The sequence below is a fragment of the Canis lupus genome, chromosome 18 (assembly GCF_003254725.2).
Source record: "Canis lupus dingo isolate Sandy chromosome 18, ASM325472v2, whole genome shotgun sequence".
Classification (NCBI taxonomy): Eukaryota; Metazoa; Chordata; class Mammalia; order Carnivora; family Canidae; genus Canis; species Canis lupus.
In genome coordinates this window covers 9671650-9692556 of record NC_064260.1, presented here as the reverse complement: position 1 = coordinate 9692556, position 20907 = coordinate 9671650, and the positions used below count along the sequence as shown (strand labels likewise).

General features: G+C 38.6%; 1 protein-coding gene across 2 annotated transcripts in view; it reads left to right on the top strand.

The window, feature by feature from the left end:
- SUGCT (succinyl-CoA:glutarate-CoA transferase) overlaps positions 1-20907 on the top strand; it is a 713960-nt gene that overhangs the window by 66292 nt on the left and 626761 nt on the right. The gene's annotated exons all lie outside the window — the stretch shown is intronic.

Below are 20907 nucleotides of genomic sequence, written 5' to 3'. Positions count from 1 at the left end.
TCTTTGAAATTCCTGCAACATCTTGTTTTGAACAGTGCACCATGACATTTGGATTTCATTTGGAACAAACTTGGCTGTAAACACTTATATCATGCTTAGTGCTTAGTTATGAAGTTGTCAATTAGATGACTAGAACACGTTGGTGTTGATTATTTTTTGGGGTGGTTGTTATTGAATTGAAAAATACAAAATTCAAAATTCTCAAAGAAAACATATATCTGTGAGAATATTAGCCAACCCTCTGCTGCTGTCTTTGTTTTGAAAAATAGCCTATGCTTTAGGTCCTATATAATAAAGTCCTAAAACCTTAGAAGATTATTAGATCTCTTATAGTGCTGGTTTGACCTTGAATTGAAATATCTTTTAGGGGCACCTGGGTGGTTCAGTCAGTTATGCGTCTGCCTTTGCCTCAGGTCATGATCTCAGGGTCCTGGGATTTAGCCCCACATTGGCCTCTCTGCTTAGTGGGGAGTCTGCTTCACCCTCTCCCCTCTGCCTCTCCCCCTGCTCATGCGGTCTCTTTCTCTCTCTAAAATAAATAAATAAAAAACTTAAAAAAAAAAGAGAAATGCCTTTTAGTTCATAGATTGTTTTTGATTTAGCTATGATGCATTTCACTGGTTGGCTTTCAGATAAATGCAAATTCAGATTTTCAGGCTGTCTAAGCTACCTCATCTCAGCCCAGAAAGTTTCAGTAGTGTCCCTACTTGTCCCTGCTTCTGCTCCTTTGTCCTCCTAACAGCAGCAGAGTGACTGCAAAGATCATGTTACTTTCCTGCTTTACACCCTCACATGGCTCCCTCAAAAACCTTCCCATTGCACATGGATCAGGATCCAAACCCCTCATTGTGGGCTGTAGGACCCTACCTATATCTACGGCCTCATCTTTTGTATATTCCTGACCACAGTGCTCACTGAACCCATCACACTGGCATTCTTTTTTTTTTTTTTAAGATTTTATTTATTTATTTATGAGAGACACACACAGAGCGGCAGAGACACAGGCAGAGGGAGAAGCAGGATCCCTGCGGGGAGCCCGATGGGGCACTCGATCCCAGGACCCTGGGATCATGACCTGAGCCGAGCCACCCAGGTGTCCCTAAGAGAGCAGTTCTTAACCCTGGGTGCACATTAGCATTACCTGAAATCATTTAAAAAATACTGATGCCAGGCTTCACCCCATTCAGTCAGAATCTCAGGGAGGGTAGGGCGAGACCTGGCATATATATATATATTAGATGTTCACCAGGTAATTCAAATGTGCAGCTAGGGTTGATAACCTTAGAAGTTAGTGGAGGTAGCAGGGGGAGGAGGACAGGAGAGAGGACAGTGATTTTTGTCACATATAATCTGAGCCGTTGCCTGAAGCTTTCCAGTCCTGCTGCCCTGTCTGGCCGTCCCTATGTTCTGTTGCTTCTGAGGCTCACTGGTTTCCACCAAATGTGATCTACCAAGAGAAAGCCTCTAGGGATTCTGCCCAAGCTGGAGCCAATCTGTTCCAGACCACTGGGCTCCAGCCCTTTTTTCTCTCCATCTTAGGTGCTCTGTTTATTTTCTAACACTTACTGGTGCTGTGTGTTAAGGATATGATAAATCCTTTAAAAATTCGTTTTTGGCATACTTTTAGATGGACAGGAAAGGAGCAGAGATAGTACAGAGAGTTCGTATATGGTCTTTGCCCAACTTTCTCTAATGCTAACATCTCATATAACAATGATACATTTGCCAAAATTAAGAAATTAACATTGATATGATATTTTAAACTCCAGACTTCATTCAGATTTTACCAATGATTCCACTCAGGTCTTTTTTTTCTGTCCGGGAATCCATTCCAGTATATTGCATTGCGTATAGTTACTATGTTTCCTTAAAGTTCTCCAATCTCTCATAGTCCTCAGGCTTTGTTTTTAGGTCCTTGACACTTTCAAAGAGGGCTTGTTAGATGTTTCATAGAACATCCCTCCCTTTGGGTTTATCTGATGTTTTCATATGATGAAACTGGGGTGATGGGCTTTTGGGGAAGCACAGCACAGAGGTGAAATGCCCTTGTCGTGGCATCATGTCAGAGTACACAATATCTACGTGACCCATTACTGATGATGTATGTCAACTTTGATCACCTGGTTAGGATGGTGTCTGCCATCTTTTCATTATAAATTCACTGCTTTTCCCTTTCCTTTTTTTTTTTTTTTGAAGATTTTATTTATTTATTCATGAGGGATACAGAGAGAGAGGCAGAGACACAGGCAGAGGGAGAAGCAGGCTCCTGTGATCCCAGGATCAGGACTTTGGCCAAAGGCAGTTGCTCAACCACTGAGCCACCCAGGTGTCCCTACTTTTCCCTTTCCATACTGTGTTCTTGGGAAGCTAGTCACTAAGCTCAGCGTACTCTCAAGCAAAGGGGAATTAAACTATACCTTCTGGGGGCAGGGAGGTAGTATCTACAGATACTTGTGATTATTCTGAAAGGAAGATTTGTCCATTCTTCCTCATTTATTTGTTTACTCATTCAAGTCAGCATGGACCAATGCATATATGCCTCATTCATTTGTTTATAGTCAGTTGCTATTGTTATTTTGCTGCTAAAATGGGTCCAGCTTTTGCTATGGGTTGCACTTTCAGATTGAATTCTGTGTCTTTCCGACATGTCTCCATCTTTCCTATCTTTTCCTCTCTGTTGCTCTCTCTCTCCTTCCTGTCTCTCCCTCTCCTCCAGCTTTTCCACCTTCTCCTCCCTTTTTTTAAACATTACTTTCTGGTACCAGGACATGCTCATCCTGTATTTTCTTTGCCTTAGTCCTGCAACTAAGTGTTTTTTTAATATATATCATCTCAAGGTAGTTTTGTGAGGTGGATGGATATTACCTCCATTTTTACAAAATTTTAAGCTGATTCCATGTAGTAAGTGGCCTGGTGAGAACATGAAACAGCACTGTTTGAACCAAACAGAACCATTTTGTTATTGACTCTTAAGATATATGCCTTCTCCTTCTGAAAAGTTCATTCCAAGTCACATCTGTTGGGGAAACACTTACTGGTATAGTGCAAACATTCTCCCATGACCCTTCTCCCTCCTTCGAGGCCTTTCTATCCCTGGAAACTTGGCAATGAACAAAACAGAGAAAAATTCCTGCCCTCATGGAGTTTACATTGTAGTGGGATAATAATAGCAATTATTGAGCATACAGAATGTTAAGTACTGTTTGTCACTGTATACATATTAGCTGATACAATTTTTACAACAACCCCATGAAGTCACTTCTGTTATTCATAATTTTTAAGAGAGAGAACTGGGCAGCCCTGGCGGTGCAGCGGTTTAGCGCCGCCTTCAGCCCAGGGTGTGATCCTGGAGACCCAGGATCAAGTCCCACGTCAGGCTCCCTGCATGGAGCCTGCTTCTCCCTCTGCCTGTGTCTCTGCCTCTCTCTCTCTCTCTGTGTCTCTCATGAATAAGTAAATAAAATCTTAAAAAAAGAGAGAGAGAGAGACAGAGAGAGAGAGAGACAGAGAGAGAGAGAGAGAGAGAGAACTGAGGCACAGTGAGGTTCAGGGACTTGTCCAGGGTCTCTCTGCTAGTCCAGTGACTTGTCCAGGATTGCTCTGCTGGTCTAGTGACTTGTTCAGCACTGCTCCACTGGTTAAGTGACTTGCCCAGGATTGCTCTACTGGTCCAGTGACTTGCCCAGGATTGCTCTGCTGGTCCAGTGACTTGCCCAGATTCGCTCTACTAGTAAGCAGTGGAGCTAGACTTTGAACCAGGCAGTCTTGCTGGTCTACCTTTACCACTACATACTCTTTACTGTTGCTTTCCTGTGAGGAAATGAAGCTTACAAGTGTGAGTTACATATCTACACTTGAGAACACTCCTGTGTGCAACCTAATCCCATTTGAATTGTATCTAACAGAAGTTCCTAATAATTTGGAGGCCACAGACACAGATTTTCCCCGTTTTTGTAGTTCTTTTGTTATTTCTGTTAGAATGGGGAGAGAGAAATTTTGATGCCTGGGCTCACTATCTGTGCCTGGAAACCCGAACTATGCCTCCTAGTATGTCAGAACTGTGGAGGGGGAGTCGAGATTGAGGTTACAGTGATGTTCTTCAAAAGGCATATTTTGGTCTACGTGGAGACTTAAAATAGAAAGGTTGCATGGAGATGAGGGAATGTGTACATCTAAGAGATAATTCAGGGGTCAATAGGCCTAGATGATGTGGGGAACAAGATAAAGGACTGAGAAAGATACCCAAAGTTTCTAGCATGGGCAGATATTTTAGGGTCAATCAAAATTAGAGATGTCTCCCTTTTTCTGGGCTATGTTATATGCTGATGTTTTTAACTACAATGATGCAGAACTTTTAGGATGCCAACAAACAATAACTAGTCGAAGAGTTTTGTGTGCCATTGATTTCTTCTCATCAGATGCAAAGACTATTTAGAGATAGCTGAGGGTTTGGAGCTTTTATGTTATAAATGGCTCTGCATTTTGGAACAGCTCTTTCTCTATTAGTAAGTGGAGGAGACTGCAACCCACTGGCCAAACCTTTTAGGAAAGAGCTGGCTATAATAACCTTTAGTAGGACAGAGATTATGGTAAAAAATGAGATTTACTTAAAATTTCTATCGATAGGAAAGGCCCGTTCTGCTTTCTTGTTTTAGTAACAAAAATGTTTTAAAATACTTTTCTTTTTTTTTAGTTGCAAGAAAGCATGAAGGGAGGTGGGTCGGGTATAGGTGAAATAGATGAAAAGGATTAAGAGATACAGACTTCCAGTTATAAAACACTAACTCACAGAAATGAAAAGCACGGTATAGGGAACATAATAATATTTTAATTATGTTGGATGGTGACAGATGGTGACTACCCTTGACCTGGTGAGTACTGAGTAATGTACAGATTGTCAAGTCACTGTGTTGTACACCTGAAACTAATATAACATTGTGTGTCAATTGTACTTAAACTAAAAAAAAATGAAGCATGATGGGACAAGCTGGCTAAACTTGCTTCAGAAGGGTGTTGTAATTTATTTGTACCCTCTTTCTGTAAGAAGGAGAGAATAATGACAGAGCAGCTGGGAGGCCACATGCCAGGATATTCCTGGTGGAGCGCTCTTCCACTTGAATGCTCGTGTCTCTCGTCTCTCAACACTACGTTGCGTGGCTGATTGTTTATAGAATCCATGTCTGAATTTAGCTAGAGATTTGCTGCATTGAGGTTTTTTAGTCTTTTGCTTTTGTTGCCTAATAGTTTGATTAAGCTAGGGCCACAGATCCCATGTGTAGTCTCCTCCACTGTATACCCAGCCAACTTCCCAATCCTAGATTGCTTCCAGATTTATTCTTGTTTTCACTCCTGTTCACACAGCTTTTGCTCAGGTATCAAAGCATCCCAGTGTCCTGTCCATCTACCAATCCTTATGAAATTTCTGTTTTGTGCTAAGATTTCGTAGGAATTTGATTGGTTATAGAAACAGAAAAGTGAATGGGACTGATGGAAGACCCAAATTCTAGTTCTGGAAATCTTTCGTGTTTTTTTTTTTTTTTTTTATAGATATGCAGTATATGGATTCTAGAATTACGGACTGTATCAGAGTACTCTTGGAAAATCTTGCAGTTGTCGACAGAGATATTTGGCCACTTGCTATGTGATAATCCTTCTGGAAAAAGGTAGACTTGAAAAACTGTCACTAGTGTTCCTTGAGTTGGTCATACATGCTTAGGGAGTTTCATTCCAAGAGGACAGTTCACACAATTTAAAAGAAAAGGGTGAAAGGAGAAAATGCTTATTTTACTCTTCAGGGAACTATGCATATGTGCTACTTTGTGGTAGTAATATTTCTATTAGATAGAAGTATTAGATGGTCCTATGCAGGACCTGGCTTCCAGTATTCCAAACAAACAAAAAAAGGTTTATAACTGGATGCTGTTCATTAATTGTCATTGGATGATCATTCATCTCAGTTATATGCATCGGGGCCCCTAGTCTCTTTGAGAGGCAGAGGGACCAGGTCATTTCTGTGGAGATTTTCCAAGGGTAAACCTCTCTACACCAGGCATGTTGGTTGTAGGGGTGGTGACTGCTGTTTGCATGTTTAAAGCAAACATTAAGCAGACACAATAAAACAAAAGTAAAGAATTAAAAAGTCCTTATCTGCAAAGGACTGAAAGAAACCATTGCAGATAATACCTTAATGTAGAAATTAAAAGGGACCTTGTTAAAAAAAATCCCTTTGACCAAACTTTTCCGCTTAGAATTCTAATTCTTTTGTTTACTGCCTCATAAAAAGTATCAATTAATTAATTAGGACCTTGTAAAGACAAGAAAGTCTACCCTAATCTCTGGCTGGTTTTTGTTAGCATAGGAACATGTGGGGAAAAAAAACCCCCTTTTCCCCCCCATTTATTTGAAGGTGGCTGTATGTTTCTGGTTCAGAATAGGACGCATGTGATATATCACTCAAGAATGTGCTTCTTAATCCTTTGTACCAGTGATGCTTTTAGTGGAAATTCTCCGCTAAACGTTGTTCGTGATGTTATCTTCTCTTCAAAGTTTTTCTTTCTTTCCCCCACCCCCAGTTTTGATCTTTACTATATGTCTCCATAGGTATTTTGATGGGATGTTGAGAGAAAGCCTACTGGCCTGGATGTCTGCTGCCCTGTTAACTCAGAAGTTAGAAGAACCCTGATATTTCATCTGGCTCTAATGATATTCCCAGAGTGTTGCACATATTTATTTACATCTGGTGCAAAGATAGTATTAATTAAAAACATAAAGCTGGCTTTGGAGCTTGACTGTGTCAGAAGGAAACTTGGCTTCGGTTCACAATTTTGTGATAAGTCTGTTACCAAGTACTTTCAGGCTATCGGACCATCAGGCCAAGTGATAGTCCCTGAGTGATGATGGAGGAAGGAACTAAACTGCTTAATCGAAGTTGCATGTGGAGATGACAAAATCTGAAAGTCTCTAATCACTTCATCAAGGACATTTAACTGAGGGCTGCAATACAGAATACTTTCTATGCAGTAATTTCTCATAAAAATTGGGAAGTGTTCTATTCCTGGCACAGTTCCATAAATAAATAGAAATACCTATTTCCTACAAAATAATGTTAGGCTCACCTTGGTTTCTTATTCCAGCATGGTAAATTCTGAATTATTTATTTTTGGATTATCCACAGAAAAATGTTGAACCTGGGCCGACTCCCCCATGACACAGAATGTTTGGAATCCTCTTCTTTTGCCTTTGTTTGGATTCTTGAAAGAAAATGTAATTCTTACTAATATGAGTTTAGCTCAAATAATGAGGAAGATAAGTTTATTGACATGAAACCATAGTTTCGTAGTAGGGATACAGTAACTGGGCAATTTTTTTTTTTTTTTTTTGAGTCAATGTCTTGACCATTGGTGGAAATACCATAGATATGAGTATGGTTAGATCTCCTCTTGACATTTGCCATGCACTTAGAAAAAAAAATAAGCAGCTTTTCTTTAATGTTGGGAGGTATACTTTGAAACTATTGTTCATTAGACATCTGATTGTAGAATAAGCCAGCTATTTATATTATCTGTGTTTTTCTTTAATTAAAATATTTACTGTTGCTTTTTGTCAGTCACAAAAGTGATAAATGTTTACTGTGGGAAATTCTGAAAATAGAGGACCATAAAAAGAAAATAATTATGAGTTACAATGCCACCACTCTGAGATAATATGTATTATGATAATATTTGGTGCATTTCCATGATCATTTTTAAATTAAAAAGAACTTTTAATCCAACACTTACTTTCAAACACTACTTTCAAAAGAAGTAGTTCTGCAATTTCATAATCTTAAACCAAAGGAAAGGACCTTGAATGGGACCTCTGGGAGGATTTGGTGTTTGTTCCCTGGAGCTTGGTAGATAAGTGGATTGATATGTGATTCATGCCTGAGATATTTAGGGAGACAGAGGATGTCTGGAGGCCTGTGGTTTGGGAGCCACTGTGGTCTTACCAATATTTCCTGTGGATTAGAGTGAGAAAGAGAAAAACACTGTGTTATTGCTTTAGATCCTGTCCAAGAGGGTAGAAGAAGGAAGCTGGTGGTGTACTGATAATGTCTGGGGCTGAGGAGGGAACGTAAGTGATTAGCTGGGAAAGAGAGAGATTCTTCAGGGTAAAGAGACCCTGGAAGTGAGAGACCCCCCACTGATGGAGTAGGGGAGGTCTTTGAAGAAGCCATTAAACTACTCTCTGAAACAAGTAGGCTTTTAATCCCTGCCAAGTCTAGATCACCACGATAGTAAGACATTTCCTACTGACCGTACCTCTTCTCATTTTCCTCCACCCCTTCCAGCATTTGCCCAACCATGGATGTGTTAGAAACTATGCTTAGCAAATGGGGAAGCTACATGGATTTGGATTCTGTTATGATCGGACACCAAGGGTTTTTCTTAAATGCTACATGTTTTCTTGAAAGTAACGTTTACACATTTGTAGGTGTTCAGTAGATACTTATCGAATCAATACTAGAATAAAATGCTGTAACTGATTTACTAGAAATGAAATGACTCTCCAGGTTCCTGTTTGGGGTTTGAGCACCGTGGTGGATGTTCTTTTCCTGCCCGGAGTTTTGCTTTAAGGCAGTGGGTCTAGCTTGTCCTGACCTCTCTACCACCTTGGTCTTGTTCTTCACAAGTGATACTGTCATTTCAGGTTTAGGGAGATGTCTAGGAATACTGGGAGGGAGAATAGTGTAATAGAGTGTTTTAGAGTTCTTTAGCCTTTTCTTCAAATATCTTCTGTAGAAGCCTAACACAGATAAAGGTGGAACTACTGGATCAAAGCAGGGCAAAGAGAGCAGGGGGCGTCATCGCCTCCATGGTGGACTGGGTTAAAATGTTGGCTCTGTCATTTACTACTTATGTGGCTTTGGGTAAGTTACTTAACCTTCTCAAGTGTAACTTTCTCATCTGTAAATTTCAGGGTTATTCTAAGAAAGGGTTATTATAAGGGTTAGTATAGGGTTATTACAAGGAAGTGCTCAGGAAATGGTAGCTGTTCCTCCTTTGCTGCTCCCACCTTCCCCTCCTCCTCTACCTCTTTAGCTTCCTCTCCTTCCTCATACACAGGGGCAGGTTCAGTGGTGTTCAGGTGTGTGTGAGCACTCATTACTTATAGGTTTATTTTCCCATGGACTTGGATATACAAATGCTTTTGTTTTATCCTTCTTTCTGTATCTATCTGTCTATCTATCTATCTATCTATCTATCTAGCTAATAATCTATCTATATTTTAAAAAATATTTTATTTATTTATTCATGAGAGACACACACACACAGAGAGGCAGAGACACAGGCAGAGGGAGAAGCAGGCTCCATGCAGGGAGCCCGACGTGGGACTTGATCCCGGGTCTCCAGGATTGCGCCCTGGGCTGAAGGTGACGCTAAACCACTGAGCCACCCTGGCTGCCCTATCTATACTTTTTATGAACCCGATAAGAGGTTCAAAAGTGTCCCTTTCTACACCAGAGAAGAGTTTCCCTTTTCCTTTATTTATATCAGTGTTGACTCTTGTATTCACATTTTATTCAGACAATCCTTTAATTAGGATTATCATTATTTATTTTGTTGCTTAAATAGCCCCAGATTCAGGCAGTGGGAATACCTTCAGGATGTTCCGTGTGTCCTTTTAATATGTCCTCACCTTTCTTTGAAGACTTTCTAAATTTTTGTCCTGAAATATTCTAGGTTTAGGTTCTAGGTTATCCTGTTTTGAGTCCCCTCTCCTCCTCTGTCCTAGTCCCAGAATTGACCATTTCTTTCCAAGGAACCTTGGTTCCATTGAATGGAGAATGATATTTAAAAACCAAGGTCTGAGCACTAGATGTGCTCATAACTGCAAACTTTTTTAAAGCTTCTATCAGTTTATTCTACATGTGATTATTTTCAGCAGCACCATTACATAGTATATGCTCCTGATCTCTTGTTCTTCCTTGCTTTTGGATTCGTTGTATACACACACATAGTACTATGTATTTCCTTGTTTAGGAAACATTACAGAAGTCTGCAGAAAAACTTTTAATTTCTCCCAACTTTGGGCAGTTCAAGGATTACTGGATTTTATTTGCTATCTTTTGTTTCATTGATCTCTATTAAATAAAGATGTAGACTGTACTTAATTGAATATTTTTCCCTTGGCAATGAAAGAAGGCTAAAGGTGATTCTTGTTAATTTGTTACTCAGTTGAGTTATCCATTTATCTGGATTTCATTTGAGATGATGTTTAGTCTCTCAAAAGAGGTCAGTACTGAACATTTTTATGTTCTTTGCCTAGAATGTTCTTTCACAGTCTGACGTAGTGCTGCTATTTGGGGTGTGGGAATCTAGCTATAGGGAATTGGTTTTATGTGAGAGTCTGGCTGAATTTTTATTTTCTTTTCTACTCACAGAGTATGTTTTATATTTCTGACATTTTAAAATTTGATTTTTGTACCTGAAAATGAAAACCATATAGCAATAGTAATTCTGTTTTTTCTTTGATGATTTTATGGGGCATTTGTCAGAATGTGAGCTGCATTTGTCTTATAGAAAATGTTGACTCTTGGGATATAGATATAACTGCTAATAGAATTTCTTTAGAATAGATCCCCCGAAAATATATTTGAATTCTTAATTTCAGGACAAATTCTACAATTTATTTTCATTATATAAGTTTGGTTTGATTGTGTTTTTCCTTCTCTACTTGAATAAGTCTTCTGGGATTTAGGATAATTTGTGTGTGTTTGTGTGTGTGTGTGTGTGTATGTTCACGACTGTAGTGTACTTAAATTCACTTTTAGCAGGATGCATTGACATGATCATGAAAGTCTTTGAAATTGTAGATTCCAGTTGTATGATGGAAATATTGAAGAGTTTTAATCACTTTTCTATAAAAAACATTGTGCGTGTGTGTATGTGTGTATATATAATATATACATGTATGTATCTTTTTTTAAAAAAAAGATTTTATTCATCTATTTGACAGAGAGAGAGCACAAGTAGGCAGAGTGGCAGGCAGAGTGAGAGGGAAGAGCAAACTCCTCGCTAAACAAGGAACCCCATGCGGGACGTATTCCCAGGACCATGGGATCATGACCTGAGCCAAAGCAGGCGCTTAACTGACTGAGCCACACAGATGCCCCAAAATATTGTGCGTATTAAATACAAGACCATGATACTCTATTATCCCTAACTCCTGTCAATCCTATAAAAACATTTATTTTGATAGTTTATGTGAAGAATATCATAAGCATACATGAAATACTATAAAATACAAATATATGCATCAGTCAGATGACAAATGTTCATTAAGTGCTTACTGTGTGCTTATTGTTATGTTAACTAGTTGGGGAAAATGAAACTAATGCAGAAGAAACAATTCTTAAACAATAATACTTTTGTATATTAATATCATCAAATTGGATTTTGTAAAACAAAGTGATAATTCTGTGATAAAGACAGATAATGGTGTAAAGTTTTTTTTATTTTGTATTTTGCTTAGTATGCTTTTGCCACATTGCAGAATATTGTTTAACTTACAAATTTATTTACCCTTTCTGACTAGGAACATATGCTTATTAGTATTATATTTCAGATGCTTTAGGTGGTATACAATTAGTCAACCAGTTTTACTCCCTCTTTGTGATATAGAGTGAGGGGTCTAATTTCAAAGGTTATGGAGATAGCAAACCTAATGATTAATATATTACATTTTTGGTCTTTGAACAATGTATGAACCATTGATGCTCATGGAAATATTTTGTAAGAGTGGTTACACAGTAATGAGTGTCCGCAGTTTGATGATTACTTACAGAATCATGGTAAGTAGCTGTGTGACCTTGGGTGAGGCACTTAGTCTCTCAAAATTTCATTTTCCTCAATAGTAATTAAAATACATCATGTACTTTTTGTGAGAATGCAATGAAGTTACACATACAAAGCACCAACACAGTTCCCAGCACACAGCATGTGCTCTTTACATATTAACTATTATTATTGAATTAATTGTCTAAAATAGAAAGTGGCTAAGAAGATTCTTCAGAATAGAATAAAACTCTCCTGTTCAGATGAGGGAGAACCTGACTGGGAAACTGAAATCTTGAGTGTTTGGTCTAGTTTTGCTAATGATTGGCTTTGTGACTTTAGACAAGTCACTTAACTTCTGTAGAACTCAGCTTTCACATCTGTAAAGAATTCTTTGAAGAATCTGCAAGAAATTTTGCCCCCAACCCTTCAGCACTAATATTCCTTGGTGTATTTTTAGATGTACAAAATGAAATTTTCATATCATTTAAATTTTGTTTTTTGACATTTAATATAGAAAAATTTAAAGTTACATGGAAGTAGAGAGAGTAGTATAATGGTTCTTGAGGTACACATAAATCACTTCACGACCCATCTTATTTTGTCTAAAATCACATATTCTCCTCCCCTGTTATTTAAAGGAAAATCTCAGATTTTATATCATCTCATTTCTAAATATTACAGAATATATCCGAAAGAAAAGGGGTCGTTTTAAAGCATCAACACACAATGTCACGTGTAAATAAAAAAATGACTATAATTCCTTGCTATCATTAAATATGCAGTTGTTCAAATTTTCCCCGTTCTCTTCTTTCTATTTACAGTTTTTTTCTTAAGATTTTATTTATTTATTCACGAGAGGCAGAGACATAGGCAGAGGGAGAAGCAGGCTCCCTACGGGGAGCCCAATGTGGGACTCAATCCCATGGCCCCAGATCACAACCTGATGCTCAACCACTGAGCCACCCAGGCATCCCTACAGTTTGTTATTCTGAATTGGGATCCAAATGAAGTCTAGTCATTGCAACTGATTGATATGTTTCTGAAATCTTCTTTATTTTATATAGTTCCTCCTCAATCTCTTTTTTTCTTGCAACTTATTTCTTTCAAAAACAGTTTGTCTTGTTGAGTTGTTTGATTTTTGCTGATTACATTCCCATATGTTTAATTTCGTTGTTGTTGTTCTTCTTTAAAAACTGACATCTGTAGGCTTGCTCAGATTTCGGTTTGATTTTTTTGGTTTTATTTCATAGAAGGTGATGTGTATTTCTACTAGGAGGCACATAACGGCTGGCTGTTGCTCTTTTTGTGATGTTAGAAGCCATTGATGATGATTAGATCTATTATAAATCCCTTAGGAATTATGAAATGATAACATCCTAATTCTGCCGTTGCTTCTTCAAACGTTGGTTGGAAAATTTCTGTAAATGGATATCCTCTCATCAACTATTTGATTAGTATTTAATTAGTAAAGACAAGATATATATAAATTCCCTTTATTTACCAGTTGTCATAATAATGAATTTATTTCCTATTGTCCTCCAAAGGTGACTGATGATTTAAAAAAATAATGATTATAGATTCTCAGAATTTCACATATTTGATGTGTTTCAGTCTGTTGCAGCTATTATTTTTATTCATACTCAAAATGATCTCATCTTTGGCCATAGTGGGCCTTTTCAGGTTGACATCTGCATTTTTGTGACATGACCAGTAGTCTTTGATCACTTCCTTGATCCTGGTATAACCTGATATTCTAGGTGAATTTTGTATGTTTCCTCCCCCATCCTGGAATCGACCATTTCTCCATGGAATCCTAGTTCCTTTTAGTAGGAAATGGCATTTAGAGACCATAGTCTGGGTAGTAGGAATGCTCATTGCCATTGGGTTAGTCTTTGGTTTTAGGCCTTTTCCAGGGACAGATGAGAAAATAAATAAATAAATAAATAAATAAATAAATAAATAAAGTCCATTAGTAGATCATAATCTATCATTTTCATTGGGAAACACTTTATAAATGAGAAAATGAGCAAAGAAAGAAACAAAGTTCAGATCCAGTGGACCTAGAAATGTGGGGGTTAGAGGTATTGAACCCCATGCAGTTGAAAATCTGCATATAAGTTTTGACTCCCCCAAAACTTAACTACTAATAACCCACTGTTGACTAGAACCCTTACAATAACAAAAATAATCAATTAGCACATATTTTGTGTGTATTATATGCTGTATTCATAAATTAATCTAGAGAAAAAAATTTATTAAGAAAATCATAAGAAAGAGTAAATATATTTATGGTACTATGCTGTATTTATTGGAAAAAATCTGCATGTAAATGGACCTGCCTGGTTCAAACCTGTGCTGTTCAAGGTCAGCTGTATTTATATACATTTTGAAGGATCACCTTCTTTATTGTAAAATATTTTCTTGCCTTCTGATCTTCTTTCAGTTAAATAATCTATTGTTGGAGTTTCTATAGCTGCTGGAGCAGTAGTATTAGCCTTCTAGCTAATAGCATGGTATTAACTTTAAACATTAACTCCTGTTTTGTATTTAATTCATTAACAGGATAGATAGTTGTCCTCTTTGAAGCTTCCTTCTTTATTGTCCATAATAGTCCATTATCAACTAAACCTGTATCTTGAGGAGGATTATCTTTTTCTTTTTTTTTTAAATTTTTTTTTTATTTATTTATGATAGTCACAGAGAGAGAGAGAGAGAGGTGCAGAGACACAGGCAGAGGGAGAAGCAGGCTCCATGCACCGGGAGCCCGACGTGGGATTCGATCCCGGGTCTCCAGGATCTCGCCCTGGGCCAAAGGCAGGCGCCAAACCGCTGCGCCACCCAGGGATCCCCGAGGAGGATTATCTTTACTAGACGGATGGGGGAGGTGGGAGGACGGATGGGGGAGGTGGGAGGGTCGCAGGTAAAATGGCACGCACAGAGGCCCAGAGGAATGAAAGAGCCCTGCATGTTTGGAGAACATGAGTTGTTTTGGAAGAATGACAGGAGATAAGATGTGTAGGCTAGTTAGGGGCCAGGTCACAAAAGGCTCAGTCTGTCCTCTTCCTTTTTTTTTTTTCCTTCAGTCTGTCCTCCTAAGTAAGAAATTTTTATCTCGTATCCTGTATGCAACTTAGTAAGAATTTAATAAGGGACATGACTTAAAATCAGAATTACATATTTGAAAGACTGTTGTAGTCACATAAACAATAAACTAAGGCAGGGGGACCAGTAAATAAGCTATTGCAGAGCATAAGAGCTTTGATGGATCTGAGAGTTGTTTAGCTGGAATTCGTGACCAATTAGGTATGGTCAGGAGCTGAAAGAAAAGAGTCCAGGATGACTCTTAGGTTTCTGGATTGTGCAAGTGTGTGGGTAAAGTTCGTTCAGTGAAGTGAATGTGGCAGAAGGAACAGTCTGGCTCCATGGCCCGTGAGGGTGACTGAGGTGCAATGATACTTTCTGTTTAGGGCATCTTTAAGCTTGTGGTACCTTGGATTTTTTGATGGAGATGTCTTTACGCACACAAGCAGACATGTTTATGTATAAGGATTCAGACTTGAGTTAGGATCTAAGCTCTGCTACTTCCTGTCTTTGTGACCTTGGACAGGTCGCTTAACTCTTCTAAGCCTCAGGTTTTATAGTTGTATATAGCAGATAATGGTACCTAACTCATAAGGTTTTTATGTGAATTAAGTGATGTACTGGAGAAATGTCTTTCAGTGTCTAATACATAATAACTTGATAAATAGTCATTATTATTCTAGACAGGGTGTTGCCAGTATCTTGTTTGGGACCATGGTATGGATGAAATTTATTAGCGAGAACACTGAGGATATGAGAGGGCACCAAATATATATGGACTCTTAGGGACATTTTTGGTTGAACCTGGGAAATTTAGTTGCCTGGACCTTCCTTTATTGCTCTTGCCCCCAAACCCCAGACAGGTTATTTCAGGTATTATTAGAGGAAGTACAGTTTAATCTTTGTCTTATGGCCAGTAGTAAGGTAAGTCTTCTTTCCATTGCCCTAGCTAATTTGTTTATATTCATTCATTTTTTATTTTAAAAAGGATTTTATTTATTTATTTGAGAACAAGAGAGCGAGAGAGCGAGAGGGCACAAGCAAGGGGAAAGATGGAGGGAGAGGGCGAAACAGACTCTCTGCTGAGCAGGGAGCCCGACGTGGGGTGATCCCAGGACCTAGAGATCATGACCTGAGCCAAAGGCAGTGGCTTAACCCACCAAGCCACCCAGGCACCCCCATTCATTTGTTTAACACATTTACTGAGATACTGGAAGACATTCTAGGTGCTGAAGATATTGCTGAGAACATATACCTCTGTCAAAGCTAATGTTCCAGGGAAGAGACATATATTCATTTAAAAAAATTAAATTCCAGATGGTGATAAGTACTATCTTATCAGAGAGAATGAAAATATGATAAAATGCTAGGGAGTTCCTGGAAGTCTATTTTAGACTGGGTGGTTAGGGAAGGGCTCTTTGAAGAGGTGTGTGCAGGATCACATAATCAGTAGCAGCCAGTCCTGTGAAATTGGAAGAAAAAACATTTTAGGTAGCAGAGTCTCCAGGATGGAAATAGCTGTGGGTGTATTCAGAAAAAGTAAGAAGACCATCAGGACTCAAGGTAGAGGGCAGTGGGAAAATTGATGAGATTTGTTTAGAGAGCAGTCAATGACAAAGACAAAAGGATAAAGAGTTTGGATCTACTCTAGGGGACTTGGAAAGCCCCTAGAAAGCATTAGGCAGGAAGGTAGTACATTCTGATTTAGATTTTAGAAGGGTCACTCTGATCACAAGAGGCAACATGAGGGAGGGAGACCAGAGGAGGCTACGGATACAGTGTAGTTGACAGATGCTTTATTTTGTTCCTTCTTTTCTTTTTGTTGTGAGACCAAAGCCCCATGCTGGAGCTCTTAGATGCTTGGAAGCCTCCTAGCTGTCCTTGAACTGCTCCCTCTCAGGAGAGTTATGCTGATAATGGAGATGCCGTGGGCCTGGAGTGGACAGATAACAAGCAGTGGGGGGTCTTTGACCTGCCTCTTCACCGGGGGTGCATTCATGAATGGGGTTCGAAATATGTTGAGATATTTTCTTTGGGGAGAGTTCATAGCTTCTCGCCAGTTTGTTGAAGGGCTGTTTGGCCTTCAGAAGGTTAACCTCCTCAGAAGGAGCACCGTGGGAGGTGTCATAGGAGTTACAGAAACAGTGGGGGCTCCTGCTTTAGAAGCGCTCCTAGGTTCAGGAGAACAGTGAGACATAATTAAGAAGAAAGATGAGGGAAGCCAGGAGCAGGAAGGCCAAATCATCTGGTATTCAGGGCAAATATTAAAAGGAGAAATCTTTTCCCATTGGTTTCTTTTCCTCACAGTTTTGCTTTTCTGTGTCTGGAAATTCAAGTTTTGCTTTATAGTGAATGTTTATAAAAGCCACAAGGTGGCGAGGTTGCTCCTTAAAATGAATGTAAGGGCCTGTGTGTGTGTGTGTGTGTGTGTGTGTGTGTGTGAGAGACAGAAAGAGAGAGAGAGAGAGAGAGAGAGAGAGAGAGAGAGAGAGAGGGAGCCGGAGAGAGACAGAGAGAGAGACAGAGAGACAGAGAGGCAGAGACAGACAGAGACACAGAGAGAGAGAGAGAGAGAGAGAGAGAGAGAGAGACAGAGTCACACAGGCAGAGAGACAGAGACACAGAGAGAGAGAGAGAGAGAGAGAGAGGAGAAAGAAAGTGAGTGAAAGAATGGTTGAATGTGTAGGGTTCCTCTCTGATTTTCCATAACCTCCTTAATTTTCTTTACCCCATTACTTGAGCATATGATAGAACTGACATGCTTACATTTTTTTCTCTTTAATTTGGATTTTGACCGCAGTTTTTTGGAATTGTAAAGCTAGAATAAAATGGAAAAGAACTATCTGGGTCCCACATTTGCCATTTTGTCAGCTCTTTATTAAAATTAATAAATCATCCTTCACGTTGCCAACAGAGTAAGCCTTACAAAATACTATTTGATGATATCACTTCCCAGCTTTAAAACTTCCTATTTGTTGTCAGAAATATTTGTTGATAGTGCTGATAGCCAGTTTTCAAATAGTTATGGTTAAGAGTCAGATGAAAAGGTGGAATAATTTATGACTCCTTGCTGCGGGATGGTCAAGTACAATGGTCAAGGAAGCATTCTTGGGAGGTTGTATGGTGCAACTTAGTATATATATATATTAAAATTATTATTATTGTCAGCTTCTCCTCTAAAATGAACAAATGCAAGTTTCACAGTATAAAAACTTTCAATTTTCGGGATGCCTGGGTGGCTCAGCGGTTGAGTGTCTGCCTTTGGCTCAGGGCATGACCCCGGGTCCGGGGATCAAGTCCCACATCAGGCTCCCTGTGAGGAGCCTGCTTCTCTCTCTGCCTGTGTCTCTGTGTCTCTCTCTAATGAATAAATAAATAGATCTTAAAAAAAAAAAGACACTTATAAACAACATAACTGCCATGCCTAGAATACTTACTCTCATCATTTCAACATACCCCAAGGCAGTTTTCTTTTTGTTATTCTCAGTATTTTGTGGGAAAAGTAAGCTGGTATATTATTAGTATATTGATTAATGCATGTTTATTATTGAAGTATATTTAGCTCTCAATGTAAAATGCATTTTGCTTATGCCATCTTATCAGATGAAATCCCCATAAGAAATCTGTGGTCAAATGAATATTGCCATTTTATTTTTTATTTTTTTAAAGGTTTTATTTATTCATGAGAGACACAGAGAGAGAGAGGCAGAGACACAGGCAGAGGGAGAAGCAGGCTTCATGCAGGAAGCCTGATGTGGGACTCGATCCTATGACCCTGGGGTCATGATCTGAGCCAAAGGCAGGTGCTCAACTACTGAGCCACCCAGGTGCCCCGAATATTGCCATTTGACAGATGAAGACATCGAGGCTCAGGAAGATCAAATAAATTGTTGAAAATTTAGTTGTTCGCAGAGCAATAATTTGAATCCAGGTATTTTTCAGTCCTGAAACTCATCCTTATTCACTATGCCATACTACTTCCACGAGAATAACTATATTTTTTTTTATTTTTAAAATTTTAATTAATTAATTAATTTGAGAGAGAGAGAGAGAGAGAGAGCCCACATGTGCAGGGAGGAGGGGCAGAGGGAGAGAGAATCTTACTCAGGCTCCGTTTGCCCATCATGGAGCCCAATGTGGGGCTCGATTTCAAGACCCTGAGATCATGACCTGAGCGAAATCAAGAGTCAGTGCTTAATGGACTGAGCCATCCAAGTGCCCCTATTTCTCTTTAAAAGAAGTACTTGAAGTTGTAATTTAAAGTAATTAGGTATTTATGCCTCCTCTTTGCTGTAAACTGAACAAGAGAAGTTGTATCAGAAGGTGACTATTATGGTGAACTTTTATTTAGCAAGTTGTTTGTTTTTCTGATCTTATTTTCCTCCAGGCCTTTATTTAGAAGACCCCTTTTAGAGTTATGCTGATAGTGGGGGGCTTCAATTTGTCCCATTTGAGGAATTTGGGCTCCTGGCCAGATTCCTGAGCACCTGATTTTCCTCGCTGAGCGGACTGAAACTTAATTCCTTCTCTTGACTTCCTGTTGAGATAACAGGTGGTTCATGGAACACAGAGTTCCTGTCTGATGGTGGAGCTTTTCTCTGCTCCAAGGGGCCTGTTTTCTGCTGCAGATGCCGAATTTGAAAGCCATTGTGTGGAATACTGGAAGCCTGGTCTACGGTGCCCTTTGCAGTTAATTGTAAGCTAGCTGCCCTGGAATATAAATTCACTCTTGATGCTTGGTATTAATTTCTGTATTTTTGCACAGAGAATGTTGCCTTATACTTTGTTTCCCATTATTTTCCCTTCATATCCCATTTTTGCTTATCGGAAGATTTAAGAATTCAGATTTTACAGATTTTGTTTTTGAAATTGGAATACAAACATGGCACAGTGTAGGATTTTGTGTGACTGGTTTTCACCTGAATCAAGACTGTTTTTTTTATGGTTTTACTTTGTTCTTCATACAATAGTTTTTTTTTTTTAAATTTTTATTTATTTATGATAGTCACAGAGAGAGAGAGAGAGGCAGAGACATAGGCAGAGGGAGAAGCAGGCTCCATGCACCGGGAGCCCGACGTGGGATTCGATCCCGGATCTCCAGGATCGCGCCCTGGGCCAAAGGCAGGTGCTAAACCGCTGCGCCACCCAGGGATCCCTTCATACAATAGTTTTAACTGAAAAATAAGTGTAGTGGAAAGAAGATTGTCTAAGAATAAATAATTATGGAAGTTGCCAGTGGCTTTATTATATGATTCTCTCTGCTTTTATATGTGAAACTTTACATGTTGTGATATCTTTTCTGTCATCAATAATGATAAATATCATTTAATATAATTATAATAATATAATATAAATATAATTTAATCTTGAGCTACTTTAATTTAATGCTAAGTGATAATTTTATCTGGGGATTTTGTCTTACATATCTACATTTTTTTCTTTTTTCCCAGGCCACATGAGAAGTAATTGACAAAATTGTATATATTTAAAGTGCACAATGTGTTTCCCTATCGTTGCTATTATGAACAATGCTGCAGTGAATGTAGGAATCCAGATACCTTCTGGAAATACTGATTTCATTTTATTTGGATATATATACCCAGAAGAGGGATGGCTGGATCATATGGTAGTTCTATTTTTAATTTATTTTATTGAGGAATTTCCATAATATTTTCCGTAATAGCTACACCGATTTACATTCCTACCACTAGTGCTCAGGAGTTCCGTTTTTTCCATGACCTTGCTGACATTTATCATCTCTTGTCTTTTTGATAGTAGCCATCCTAACAAGTGTTGGTGATGTCTTACTGTGCGTTTAATTTGCATTTCCCTGATGATTAGTGAATTTGAGCACCTTTCCATGTACCTATTGGTCTTCTTCGGAAAAAATGTTTACCCATTTTTAAATCAGATTATTTGGGATACCTGGGTGGCTCAATAAATCTTAAAAATTAAAAAAATAAATAAATCAGATTATTTGATTTTTTTTTTTTTTTTTTTTGCTGTT